This window comes from Camelus bactrianus, chromosome 5 (assembly GCF_048773025.1).
Source record: "Camelus bactrianus isolate YW-2024 breed Bactrian camel chromosome 5, ASM4877302v1, whole genome shotgun sequence".
NCBI classification, from domain to species: domain Eukaryota; kingdom Metazoa; phylum Chordata; class Mammalia; order Artiodactyla; family Camelidae; genus Camelus; species Camelus bactrianus.
This window is the reverse complement of record NC_133543.1, coordinates 30,359,273-30,374,587: the sequence shown is the minus strand read 5'-3', so window position 1 is coordinate 30,374,587 and position 15,315 is coordinate 30,359,273. Positions and strand designations below refer to the sequence as shown.

Here is a 15,315-nt window from a genome sequence, read left to right as displayed (position 1 = left end):
TTGTAAAAAGAATGCAGAAAGTTTCTGTATGTCCTTCACCCCTTTAGCAATGATAATATCTTACATAACTGTAACACATTGTTAAAATCATGGAATTGACATTCATGTGATTATTAAATGGAATCACACGTAATCCTTCAAGATTGGCTTTTACTTTTTTCCCTCAGTATATTCTTTTGCAGTATATCCGAGTGTTTGCATGTTTCAATTGTCTGTTGTTTTTTATTGCTGAATAGCAGTCTTGATATGAATATATCACAATCTGTTTAATCATTAACCCTTTTGAAGGACATTTGAGTTGTTTTCAGTTTGGAGCTAATACAAAGAAAGCTGCTTTGCATATTCATGTATAGACTTTTTTTGTGTGAAAATAAGTTTTTATTTCTCTAGGATAAATATCCAGGAATATGCTGGATCATCAGCAAGTGAACGTTTAACTTTATATGAAACTTCCAAACTGCTATCTAGAGTGGCTATAAAGTTTTACACCCTCCAACAATATATGAGACACGGTTTTTTTTTTTTCCAGCCATTCAAAGAGATGTGTAATTATATAGCACTTTAAATTTTACTTGCTTATATTTAATGACTAATAATGTTGAATAATTTCATGTCTGTATTTGCCACCCACATGTCCTTAGTGCAGTGTCTTCCTTACTATTGAATTTAGGGAGTTCTTTACATATTCTGTATACAAGTCTTTTGTCTTGAAATATGAGATTTGCAGTTATTTTCTTACAGTCTGTGGCTTGTCTTTGCATTCTCTTAACAGAGTCCTTTGCAGCAAAAGTTTTAAAAGCTGACAATGTATAATACATTGTTATTTTTACATTTCACGAATCACCTTTTTAGTCATGTCTAAGAACTCTTTACCTACCACAGGTCATGAAGATTTTCAACTATTTTCTAAAAGTTTTCTAGTTTTACATTTTAAATTTCAATCTATGATTTCTTCTGAGTTAATTTTTGCATAATGTGTGAGGTTGAAGTCAAGGTTTGTTCTTTTTCATTTGAATACACAATTTCCCCAAAGCAATTTGTTGAAAAAGACTATCCTTCCAGTGTGTATTGACTAAAGATAACGATATTCCAGTACTATTATCAAAATCAGGAGATATAATACTGATATAATGCTATTAGATAATATACACTTTATTTCAGTTATGCCATTTACCTTAATAAAGTATTTGTGATAAAAGAAGATAAAGAATAAAAAGGTAAAATAAAGAAGAAAAAAGGAGGAGAAAGAGAAGGAGGAGGAGGACAGAGGGGGAAAAAAGAGAAATAGGAAAAGTAATGAAGAAGACGAGGAAATTTAAAATTTTTTTCTGGTCCAAGAGCACACTTTGTACTTGGATTTTTAGTTTAGCCTTTATCCTTTTTTAGTTTCTTTAATTGGGAGTATTTCCTAAAACTTCCCTTGTTTGTTTGTTTGTTTTGTTTTATGTGGACTTATTTAAACAGTATCCACCAATGTTTTGTATGTTGTTCCTCAGTTAGGTTTGTTAGTGGTTCCTTATGATTAGATTTCTACATTTTTGGCAGAAATACAACAGATATGATGTTTTTCTTTCCTAACTACATATTCTTGTAAGGAGACACATAATATTGGTTTGGCTAATTATTGGTAATGTTAACTTTATTAATTCGTTTAAACTTGTATCTTCCAGTTTGCTCTACTTTACAGACAGTATTTTCCCTGTTACTAATATTGAAAAATTATTGAGGAGACATATTATTACTATATATACATAAATCTTATACCTCATCAAGTTTTCACTGCCTAATTTACATTTGTAAGTTTTTAATATGTGAATTAAGCACATTTGTATTTTTATTTAATTAGTATTTTTATTTTTAATTATGTCTTATTATCTTTTATATTATTACTACTTATTACATTTTTATTTTTCTGTGTGGTTTTTCTTGCATTTTGGATTTTTAAAGTATTTTGGCATTTTCAAAGGTTTTTGTTTCTCTTCACGTAGTTACCATCGCAATAGTATCTTTTATAAGGACATTAGTACTATTAGGTATCTATCATTTGATTGAATAGCTTTAATTGATATCCTTTGATGTCAACCTGTTGTGAATACTTAAAAGAATCAGCCAATTCTACTTAATATTTTTCCCTGCTCTTTGAACCCACTTATTTGGTTGCATTATTTCTTCTTGTCCAAAGTATATAAGATTTACATCCTACTCTGCCACTTCTACTCCACCTTTGGTGTCATCTTACTATGCTCCTATATGCATTGGGCTGAATTTTCTCCTGTCATCTTAGATTTGGATGATGTGCTTACATGCTTCTTCTAGCAGAAGAGTTAGCACAGTGTGTGAGTTCATTGCTCCCTGAGTTCTTGCATCTTTAGACTGTTTTACTATAAGCAGCATTCTTAAATGACATTGAGATACATATGTATTGGCTTTTCTTAAGACAAATTTTTGTTAAGTCTGAAAATAGGAAACACATATTGAAATTCTGATTTTTTGTTAGACTAGACATTTTCAAAGACTTGGACCTTGACGTGTATGACTTTGATACATGGAGCTTTCTTTATCATAAAGTTAATGAGAAATTTTATTTAGGAAGAGAAAAACATATGCATTTAAAAAGAGACTTTTGTATAGAGTGTATAGGAACCAGAAGTTTTTATCATGTAATATTGGTGGAAAATAGAGTGTTTTTAAAGTCATTTTTTCAATGTTTATTTCTGTGTAAAGTGTAATAATAGAAAAATTGCCTGTTAACATTTCACCTCTTGGGTGAGATGTAAGCTCGGCTAAAGCAGGCAGAATGGAAGTTGAGAAACGTGAGGATGATCTGGCTCATCCCCAGGACACAGCGTAGCCTCTAATCATTCAGTAACCTAGCTTAGACTTCCTCCAGCAGGGAGGCTGGACTCCACAAGATAGAAGTAAAAGCGGCCAGTCATCTTAAGGATTGGGCTCCATAGTTCCAGAATATCATTTCTCTTACTTTTTCTTTATCAAGACCAGGCAAGATTCAAGGGAAAGAGAAATAAAGCCCACCTCTTGATGTGAGGAATGGCACTGGCTTATGGGAGTGAAGTGGCAGCCACTTTTGAAGACTGTTATTCAGATGTTCATGTGTTACCTGGAACATTGACTGTAAGTTTCTTAAGAGATGAGACCTTGCTTTATAATTCTTTATATACCCCACCATGCCTCACATAATATTAGTAAATAATATTTGATTTCTGCTTGGTTTCTAAAAGTATTAAATTAAAAATTTCTCTATCATGGTGATTTCTGGCAATAACTAGATTATTCCAAAAGATGACACATAATTTACTGACATATCTAACCATTGTACTTCAATATGGATACTGTAGCTTCCACATAGAGATATACATCATTAGAAAGACAATGCCAACAACATTTGAATTTGTTTTACTGCTATTACAATGGTATTTTAGTTAAGGTGAAGGTACTGGAATTTCTTTTATGCACTATGTCCAAATTGCATTTTACATGAGAAGTTTAAAAGAAAGGAGGAGGTCAAGAAAGAGAATTGAGACGGTCAGACAACATATTATTTGCTGTAATATCCATTTAAATTCAATCATCAGAGAAAGGTTCAATCAGTAAAAGTTATACCTACAGTTAAAGATAAGGTCACTTACTCCCATTTTAAAAATAATGTCTAATAAGTAATGTTCTCTGATAATAATTTTTTCATACCAAAATGTACTAAGAAATTTTACTTCTACTGATGAGTTTATGCCATGCCATAATTATACAACTAATCATAGTTAAGATTTATTGAATCATACAAATAATACTCAGTTCAGGACAATTGAATGCTGTTTTAAGTTATGGTACAAATTCTTATTACTTTTGTTTATCCCTTTGCATTCTGCCCCAACCAGTACCAAAGCTCTTAGATATAATGGATACTTATTTAATAATATTTATTAAATATTAATAATATTTATTAAATATTAATAATATTTATTAAATTTAATTTCTTAAATTCAATTTTGATAAACCAAAGCCAAATTAAGTAAAATATTTTAAATTTGATTTAGATGAACTAATTTTTCTGAATCCTTTATAAAACAAATAACTTAATTTTGGTTCCTTTTTTTAGAGGCAGAGCTACTTATAGCATTTCATTGATTGCAATTCCTTAACAGAAATATATAAAACCAACATAGTCTATAAGTATCTGTAACATCAACAGCCTAGCAAGCTGAATTACATAGTAGAAAATGCATTTTAATTACAAGAAAGATAGAGGTTCAAGTTGTGATTCTTGAGTCTGCATTTAACTCTTAAAAGATAATAGATAATTTATCTCCTCTGAATCTTTGTTTTTTTCATTTTTCCAATGAGCAAAATGTGTTGTTGGAAAGATAAAATCAAATAACATATGTAGAAATAATATAAATTCAGATTTTTATTTTGGCTTCTTGGCAGGTTGATTATATTTTGTTTATCTTTATAACCACAGGATTTATAATATGACCTTGTAAACAGCAGGTGATCCATAAGGGTTTGGCAATTAAGTAAAAGAACATAACTTGAAGAAAACATTGTTTTTTGTTGTGGAATGATCCATGCAGTTGTGCTCAATTCCATACAAATTTCAGCATGACAACAGCTACAGAACAGATAGATAACATTTTTAGTAGGATTTGTAAAATGCACTCTTATTCCTCCTCTTCCCACATGGAAGAACCTCAGTGCTATCTCTAACAAGTTGCGTTTTGGCAAGTCTCATGTACTCTCTTGCATGTCTTCATTTGCTTAATTGGTTTATTAATAATTCACATATCTGACTATTGTGAGGGTCAAAATAAATACAAGTAAACCGATTGTAAAACATGTATTAAAATTAACCAAGGAATTGAGTTTCAAGGGCGTGAAAGCTTTAGTCTAACTTCTTTAGTAGACAAAAAGATTTACATGCAAAAATTAAACCAATAGTAGTTACCAAGATTCAATTTTCCCTTTTTGTAGTAATTAATATCATCCATTCAGATAAAAAGTAATTTCAAATTCTATACCCTCATTACGAGTTATAAAGATTCCTAACTACAGTAATATGACAGCATATGCTTGGAATCTAGTTAGACTCGTATCTTGCTTTGCTGTGGTAGCATATATCTTTTAAAAGACTACTGAGATTTTGTTTGCTTTTGTTATATTCAGTTTGTCAACTTCATTTCATCTTCTATTAGCCAAATGTAATATTGTACATTTCCTGTAAAAGCCAGGAGAGAAGCCATCTAGGTCATCCTTTCTTATAGTAAGTAAGTTTTCAAAAATATTTTACCCACTTAAAAGTTCTTCTGATAATATAATAGTGGTCATGCAATGAAATGTTATTTTGCCAAGTTGCCTCAGATAGGATGAATATGCAGCCTTGTGTCTTCCTAAGTATAACTGAGAGATGACCTCATTTAGTTTTAATAGCATACTTAGGTGATTATTTGATGGATGCATTTTATATTTTTTATTACCTTCAGAGTCATTGACAATAGCAGGCACTTATGGCTGGAATGTATAAGCAGGTGTAAGTAACACGTGTATCAGCTTGGTGGAAAATATAGTGCAACCCTGCACAGTGTTTAGAACAAAATAACCACATAAAAGTATTATTTTTCAAACACAATGGCACTTTGCTATTGTATGCAAGCTATACTTTTTGCAAAATTGCATTTTCTAAATCTACATCATAAAGCAGATGGCCATAAAATCGATTGTATCTCCTCAGAAACAATGCTGTGTGTAGATATGATGCTCTTTATCAAAAATTTGTTCTCATAGTAGCTATAAACTAACAATATGTCATAAAATTAAAACTCTACAACCCTGGAAATATATATTATTTGAACAGAAGGCACATGCTCTCATAATCACAGTATTTCAAAAATATAGTTTTCCTAAAGATCAGAGTCCAACCTCCTAATTTTAACATGAGGGAATTTGAACCCAGTTTAATTATTTGCTCAATATTAACTATATAATTAGTGATATATATATAAGACTAGATTCTAAATCTCTATTCTCCCAGGCTAATTATGTTCCAATTACTTTAGACCAAACTCCATTACAAAAATCTGAAAATTGAAGTTATTTTCAGGTGAGTTAGTTTATCTGAAGAGATATCATGTCTGGCAGCTGTTCTATTAGCTCTCGTACCTGCAGAGCTCAGATATTTTAGAGGAATTTTACCTACAACTAGATTATGAGAACTGTTTTGTAGGAAAAACATACTAATTGCCAGATATAAACAAGATGCCTCAAAGAATGGAAATTTACTACTTTTATTTCAGATTCTGCTAGAAAGAGAGGGGAGGAATGGCCATTTCTCACTGGAGTGGATATAACTAGGAATTTGCAAAGCTGTCTTCTGTTCATCATTTCACTCATTTATTCAACAAATATTTATGGAATACTCGCCTATGGTAAAACTTATTTTAATACTAGGGATGAAGTTTTTTTTAATATATCACTATTTATTGGATGTTACTATGCTCTCAGAAAAAAAAAATTTGAGGAAAATACAGTAAGCCCACAAGATAGCTGCTTTTCAGTCTTCAGTGTAGAAAGCTTCTAATTATTTTGCATTTGTAACTGAATCATTCTATATAGTCAAAGAGAGATACAAAGAAAGGTTGTGCTCTTCATGGTAAGAGAAGATAGTTCTTCAAATACACTGGTCTTCATAATTGGACCACTCTACCGAAGACCTGAAGAGATATGGAGTTTTATATATATAACTAGTAAATTATGAAAAATGGGGATAATGAGTTGTGAGGACACAAATATAGGCATATGTTTCTAAAAGCCCTTATCACAATTTCCACAACAGATTAGCAACTAATGCATGGTGGTTATTTTCTTTCCTTTCTTTCTTCAAAGCCTGTATGGATTTCTCTGGTTGTATGCATAAACTGAGATCCATAGTTTGCCATCTTTTTTCAGAAGACATCTGTCGAGTACATGATTTTTTTTAAATCAAGTAAGCTCACATAAAGGACCTTATTCCCAAGTCTTACAGTAGTTATGCATTCACATAAAGGAAGTATCAATCATCAAAATGGTCAGATAAAGGGAATGTTACATGTATCAATCTAGGGAGCATTTCCCAGGCAAGCAGAAAATACCTGATTGCTCTCAGACTGTGCAGAGCTGGAGGTGAAGAAAAGTTTATATTTCTAATCTGGACTCTGATAAAGTTCTTCCAATGTGGAAGTCACAAAACTAATCCAGGTAGTGCAGCCTGGCTCTTAAAAAAGAAGGCTTTCTTAAAGCTTTGGTCAAACCAAGATAAATGGGTCAATTTAATATCTAGTAAAAAAATGTAAGAAAGCTCTCTCCTCAGTGTTTTAATTAGTTAACAGTTTATGCAGCAAACAATGGTATCTAAAGATATGGTAGCAGAGCCAGGATTCTGGGAACTATTTCTCGCTTCCAATATTTTCTTGCAATATTGCTTCCTGATTTCTGTGTTTCTCATCTATAAAATGGAGATAATAAGAAAACCTAATTCATGGAGCAGTTTTAAAGATTCAATGTGCTAATATGTGTAAAATTCTTAGAACAACACGTCAATACATATTAGCCACTAATTATTTTATTATTCTATTCTATTATTTTTATTCAACTCTTTTTAGATGTCTAATATTTTGTGAATAATTGAAGTCTAGAAATGGAGGTGAAGTTATTGCTCTTGAAGTAGTGCAGGTTGGGGTGATTCAGAATATAATTACATAAGCCTATGTATATTTTAGCTAATTAAAAGTAGGAGAGAATAAAATGTGTTCTTGAATAAATAATAAAGTTTTTAAAATCAGAATCTATAGTGATGGAGAATTACCATAAGAATGTCACTAACTTAATTTTTAATCTTGTTTTGACAAGATTTGAAAATAGAGGGAGCAGAAATTGGTTTAGCATTTTTAAATGGCGATTTGGCAATATCTAGCAATATTTGAAATTTGCATAACTTCTGTTTCAGTAATTTCACTAATGAAGACACTCATATATATAGAAAGAGGATAACTGCTCCATTTTATATTAGTTAAAAATTAAATATAACTTTAAATAAATGGTGCACAATTACTATAGCAGAGTAGGTTATATGTGAGATTTATTATAGTCATAAAAATAATTACCATTATTGATATCTGTACTAAATATTCTTAATTTCTTCCCAGATCTACTCTTCACCCATCTCCAGCCTACTCTGGATGTGAGAAGCTAAACTGGATGGACTACAACCACAGACCTCATCTTGGACCATTGCTTCTGTTTGGGTCTTGCCAGGAAATAATCAAAGGTAAGTTAAAATAAGGTTGGGATATTCATTACACTGACTTCCGCCTTGCCAAGTCACTAGAGGTAAGATGCTTCTCTCTAACAGAAGCCACATTTTTACTCAGGCACTACTTCTGGTTTCCAGTAACTTTTCCTCTTCCTTACTTCTTAAGGCCCAGGGACGGTAACAGCTCCCTGCTACTGTAAACCACTTGTTCACCTTGTGTGTTTTCTTAAGCCCCATTCATACTTTTGTAAATAGTCCCCATATTTAAGTCTTTTCAAAGTACCCAATTGGAGTGAACAATTGATTATTGCCAAGTACGCTGTCTGACAGTGTCTGTAACATTCTATTTTTCATCACTGCTGGCAGAGCTCTAGCTTTTTTTTTTTTTTTTCCAGGCCTCCATTTTCTTTCCTATAGCTTTTTGCTCAGAGAAGACAACCCTTTCCCTCAACACATGATCAGTCCTGATTACTCTGTATCAGACATGTTTAATTCTATTCAATGTGACAGCAATTGATTTAGGAGTGGTTAATGGGTTATGAAGGGAGGTCTAATGAAGGCTTCTAGTAAAAGCTCTCATGAACTTAAAAGAACATGCACATGAAGGGGTCAGTTTTCTGGTAAACATTGTCAAGTCTGCCCGGATGCGTGTGTGTGATGGGTGTGATGCTTGGAACTGACTTGGGTGCTATGTACCATCATGCTAATATGGCCCAGCAGGCAGATGAAAAGAACTTGAGCCTTTAAAGATATGAGTGAGCTGACAGATCCATCAGTCTTAGGCTTGCTCTCACTTGTGTATCTTGTTCTAGGGCATAATAAATTTTCGTTTCATTATTTAACCCATTTTGAGTTGGTGGTTCTCTCTTACTTACAGCTGAAGGTGAAAATAAGAGAGAACATTTAGTATTTATACTTCTTTTTTGTTTAAATTTAAAAAATTAATATTCATGTATCATTTATATACCTGCAAACAACAACAAACTTTTAAAAGAGATGACAACAACTAGATCCTAGAAACCAGAACTACAGGAAAGTTCAGTAGGAAATGTTTAGTAATGGGGATTATGTGTTTTTGTGACACTAAATCCTTGAACTTATGATATTGATCTTGCTGCATGGGAAGTTTAATAAATATGTGTTGTAGAAGCAGAAGTTAAAACAACATACTTGCAGCTTCTAATCAGGGAGTTAGAGTATATTATGTTTTAGACACTTTGAGAGCAACTGTAATACCAGCTAGTTCGAGAAGGAGGGCATACCCCACCCCACCCCATTCCCCTGAGTGCTGGTACAGGGGAAGGGAACATGTGTCTTTTTTCCCAAACCTCTTGAGATTCACATAGAATTAAGATTAATTCTCTTGAAAAATGAAGATGAACACCTGACCTTGCACTCTTTGATCACGCTAAATATAGATTTCTGGAAGCCTGCATGTATCATGAAACAGTTTCTCCGACTAGGAACTCCTGTAGTAAAAAGGAAAAAAACTCCTAAACCCCTGGAGATATGCAGGTGGATTAGGCAGTAGCAGTATTAACAGAGACTTTTCTAGCTCTGTTTCAAATAAACACAAAATATACTAAAAACATTAATTATATAAGGAATTCCTATTTGTGAAAATTTAGTATATGTAAAAATATAACCCTGCAATACAGTTAAACCATATAAAACTAATCTACTAATCACCAAAAACATTAAACACATTATTTACTGTATTTTTGTTTGTCCTCTTAGAATTTAGAAAGACTTTTAGGGATATTTTCAAAACCTATTATTAAACAAAACCCCGGAGGATTGCATTATTATACAACAAGCTGAGATATTCAAGATCATTCTCTGAAAACTCATTTGAATAATGATCATTTTAGCAATCTAAATGTTTAAAAGCAATGTTAAAGATCGTAATTGCAATGGATTCAAGAAAACAGTTATCTTTTACCATGTGTATCTCTTGATCATCGTCTTCCCCTCCCCTCTCTCTACTGTCCTCTCCCCAGTTTAAAGGCAGAATGGAAAGGGAATAACTGTTTGTTTGTCCTAAAAGACCACAGACATGATCAGGACTACAGAATAAAGCCAGGAAGGAGAAATCTTCAGCCCTTGCTATGGTAAAGGGTGTGAGTAGGATGACTTATGAGCTAATTGGCCTCAGAACTTTCACACCAGCTATTAGTGCCCTTTTCCTGATCACTGCTACAGGGTCGCTCACTGCCTATGTGGGGATGTGCAATAGAAAGCAAAATGCAGTAAGAAAAGGCCTGAAAAGTAAAGAATGGCTGTTAACTAGACAGTGGTAAATGAGCTGAGCAGTGAAAATGTGGGACTGCCATACCTTGAGGAGAAATTTGGCAGATGTAATAGCTTGCACATTAGCGACAGCAAAGGATGTAGGCAAAGAGTGGTTTTCTAAAGGTTGAGACTCTATTCTTGCCTCAAAGTTCCTTACATAGCAAAGAGGTTTATCATTTGCCTATCACTGTCACAAAAATAAGGGCTTTGTGACTTTCTACTGAACTTTACAGGTATTTGTAAAGCATTTATGTGGCTCTTAAAGGTAAATTTGTTCCACCAGACTTACATAAACACTCTTACAAGGAGTATAGCTTCTCAGACTTTTTTCTCTTTTCAGTGTCTTTGTGTTTGCTAATACTGCTTCTCAAATGTAAATGGAACTTCCTTGTTCTCTTACTATGGCATAGACTCAGCTTTAATATTGAAACAAAAATAGAATTATCATGTAATACAGTTGAAGTCTCTTTTTTGAGATCATATAATAATCTTTTTTTGTGCTAAAAATTTGACACAGAAACCTGAAGGTATAAGGAACAATGCAAACTCATTTAATGTATACAATCCCCCAACATTTTAAATAGGATTTTTAGGCATAACATTTTACATAACCACAGAGAAACAGTACTGTATCATTTCTAGTCTTTTATCATCATCAGGAAGCTAGAAAATATGGTTTCTTATGCTAAAGAAAACTTTGTTGGTGATTACAGTATTCAGAGTTCGGCTCCTTATAGATGATTTTCTCCACTTGTAAAGAAAGTGGTAGTAACCATTTCATATTTTAACAGAAGAAGTAAAAGGAAATAGATCAATTTGCATTGCATTGCATTGTACTGGGTCCAGAAGGAGACTCCTCAATCTTCAGAGATTTTGTTTACAAAGATAGTTTCTATATACTTAGCAATAATTTTAGTGGTTCTATAGTTTACAAGCCTTCAAAAAATTTGAGATTGATAATGCTCCACACACACAACGAGGCAACTGCTCTAAAGAAAACTTTTCCTTTCTCCCTGCTCCTAGTTTAAATAACTGGCCAACTTTTAAATAGATGAAACTTTAATTTATAGAGATACTTATTTTAAAGTTTAATGCTAAAAGGAATAAGATCTTGCTAATGAAGTTTGGGTGACTATAAAGAGCAATGCATTGTTTCCTTGAAAAATTCAGACATCCAAGAATTCCTAAACATCCTGCAGAAAATAAGAGACTGAGAATCTATAAAACCTAATTTAGTTCTGTGCCTTGCACATGTAGAAAAATTATATTATTTGAAATAATCCAGTCTTCAAGTGGAATGGAATTCAGACTAAAGTTGGGAATTACAGTTGATATTAGAAATAGTAAATTCCTTTTATTAAGGAAGGGGAGTTTTAACAGAAATGCACACATATATTATTTTAACAAGGATGCACTCAAATTTTATGGTAATTAATAACAGCAATATTGACCACTGTTACAAAATATTGACGTCTTCTTATGCTCCAGATACCGTAAGGGATATTTTATAAACATCTCATTTATAACCAAGCCAGTTTTATGAAGTAAGTACTTTTACTCTCAAATTTCACATGAAGTGACAATTCTAAAGTCACATATAGCTAGTAAATGGTTAGGTTGAAATTCAAATACTAGTTCTTCTGATTTCATAGACTGTTCTTGGCAATTGTTTTGATTGTTAATGCTGCATAATACACTGCCACAAACATAGTGGTGTAAAAAACAATAATAGCCTGTTAATATTATGGTTCATGGTTCTGAGACCAGTCAAAAGTAAGTAATTCTCTGTGGTTCTCTCCTATGACTGCGTTCAGAGACTTTGGCTAAGGCTAGTGTTACTACAAAAGATTTCTCACTCACAGGCCCAGCTTTTGTCCAGAATATAGACAATATATTTAATCATGGTTTCTTCTCATAGCTTGGGCTTTCTCAGAATAAGGCAGCAGAATTCCAAAGGTGAGCATATCAAAAATAGAGCCTGATGGAAGCTTTATTGTCTTTCTGTATTCACACATCATCACTTCTGCAGCATTCGATATGTTAGAAGTCACTCAGTAAGACCAGCATATTTTCAAGTGGAGAAGAAAGATGCTCTATTTCTTAATAGGCTCAGTGTCAAAGAATTTGTGGACATCATTTTATTAATATGTGTTTTTTAATTATGATAAACATATATAACCAAATTTGCCATCTTAGGCATGTTAATTCAAGGGCATTAACTACATTCACATTTTTGCAACCATCACCACCATCCATCTCCAGAACTCTTTTCATCTTGCAAAATGGAAATTCTTTCCCATAAAAAATAACTTTTTATTCCTCATCCCCCCAGCTCCTGGAAACCACATTCTACTTTCTGTCTCTACGAATTTGACTATTCTAGGTACATTATGTAAGTGAAAGATTTCACTTAGCTTAATGTTATCAAGGTTCATTCATCATGTAGCGTGTGTCAGAATTTCTTTCCATCATAAGGCTGAATAACAGTCCATTGTATGTATATACCACATTTTATTTATCCATCCATCCTTCCCTGGACGTTTGGGTTGCTTCCACTTTTGGCTGTTATGAATAATGCTTACAAACATGATTGTACAGATATCCCTTCAAGGACTGGAATTGCTAGATCATATGTTAATTATCGATTTAATTTTTTGAGACCGCTGTTTTCCAAAGCAGCTGTCCCATTTTACATTTACACCAAGACTGCAAAAATGTTCTGATTTCTCCACATCCTCACCAACGTTTGTTATTTATGTTTATTTTGTCATCCTAATGGATATGAGGTAGTATCTCATTGCAGTTTTGATTTACATTTCCTTAACAATTAGTGGTTTTGAGAATCTTTTGATTACTATAGCTTTGCAGTAAGGCTTGAAATCAGGAAGTGTGAGTACTCCAGCTTTGATTTTCTTTTTCAAGGTTGTTTTGGCTATTTGGAATTCCTTGAAATTCTATATGAATTTTAGGATTTTTTAAAAATTTCTGCAAGAAATGTCATTGGGTTTTGATAGGAATTCTGTTGAATCTATAGATTCAATTAGGATTTTTTTTTTTTTTGCAATGTAAATGGATTATTTTCTTCCTTTTCAGCTTGTTCATTTGTTAGTATATGGAAAAACAACTAATTTGTGTGTGTTGATTTTGTATCCTCCAACTGCTGAATTTATTTATTCTAACAGATTTTCAGTGGAATCATTAGGTTTTTCTACATATAAATTATGTCATCTGTAAACTAGGATAATTTTACTTTTTCTTTCCAATTTGGTTGCTTATAATTTTATTTTCTTACCTAATTGTTCTGGCTAGGATTTCTAGTACTATGTTGACTAGCAGTAGTGAAAGTTAGTATCCTGTCTTACTCTTGATCTTAGAGGAAAGCTTTCACCATTAAGTATGACATTAGCTGTTGTGAATATCTTTTAAATTGCCATAGCAATTTTTAATAATTTTTTTTAATTAATGTCATTTTTATAATCAGGATTTTGTTTTATTTATATTTGAGTCACAAGGCATCACTAAGTGTAACTTTTGTACAGTTATGCAAGAATGAAAAGGAAAGGAAGAAAACAGTCAACGCAATCCAGGGCTAATGACAAAAAATGCTAGTCAATTTATCAAGAATAGAAATAAAAAACTAAAGTTAACATTATTATATTCAAGACATGTTGGCCATTTGAAATTATTTTTAATCATCCAGTGATTAAAGCTACTACCTTTATAAAATAAAGAAAATTAGCAGGTTAAGGTTATTAACCTTTAACATTTAAAATATAATTTAAGTATGTTAGTGGTACTATTTCAAATAAGTAAAGAGAGGGTAGATTAACAAATAGTGCTGGGAAAATTAGATACTGATTTGAAAAAAAAATTGATTTTAATCTTTAACTGACACTGTCCCCAAATCCATTTCAGAAGGACTAAAGATTAAGCAGGGACAATGAAGCACTAAAGTATAAAAAGAATATGAGAAGATGAGGGGTTTTTATAATATTGAAGTGCAGAAGACCTCTTCAAAGAATGACACAGTAGCAAAGATTGACATACATGACAAAATAAAAGTTAAAATTTCTGAATGGCAATGACACAGAGTTAAAGGCAAAATGGAAGAAATTGTTATGTATATGTGACAAAGAGTTATTAAAAAGTGGATAAAGTAGGTAAAGAAAGTCAATCAAAAATTTTCACAAGATTCTACAAATGCCCCTCACCCCTGCAGAATTCACAAAATAATATAAGGAGACAATCAGAAAAAAAGAAAAACAACAAATGACCAATAAACATTTAAAATTGTTTGAACCAGCTACAAATCAACAGAAGACAATACTTATTTCCCTTCTGGAGTAGCAAATATTAAAAGGATGGGTAATATCTCCTATCGGAAGTATACTGGTTATTTGCCTATTTGCTCTTAAGTCCATTCTTTCTCTTTCTCTCCTTCATTCTTCATTGTAGGGTGACTGACTCCAAGATACCCATGTCAGCTGCCTTCCCGCTGAATTTGCCAAAGGAATGAACTGGTAGGAGACTCAGGTTATTTCTTCTCCGTCTCTCTCCTTAGGTTAGTAACTTGGCTGAGTGACACAGCCTCCTTGGCTGTACGTAACTCCAGATGGTAACTCCAGCTTCCTAACTCTGGTAACACCTCTTCCACCCCTCATCTCTCCACCAAGTCATACCCAGTGGGCAAAGTGACAGTAAAAGTATGACTAAGTGCTGAAAAT

At 32.5% G+C, this 15,315-nt stretch overlaps 1 long non-coding RNA gene across 1 annotated transcript in view; it reads left to right on the top strand.

Moving 5' to 3' along the window:
- The window catches only part of LOC123613721 (uncharacterized), a 43,511-nt gene extending 35,208 nt beyond the window's left edge, over positions 1 to 8,303 (top strand). Inside the window, exons 2-3 of the long non-coding RNA XR_006721138.2 lie at positions 2,996 to 3,132; positions 8,193 to 8,303. This is a non-coding gene — a long non-coding RNA (uncharacterized LOC123613721). The remainder of the gene's footprint in view (positions 1 to 2,995; positions 3,133 to 8,192) is intronic.
- Positions 8,304 to 15,315: the final 7,012 nt, after the last annotated feature.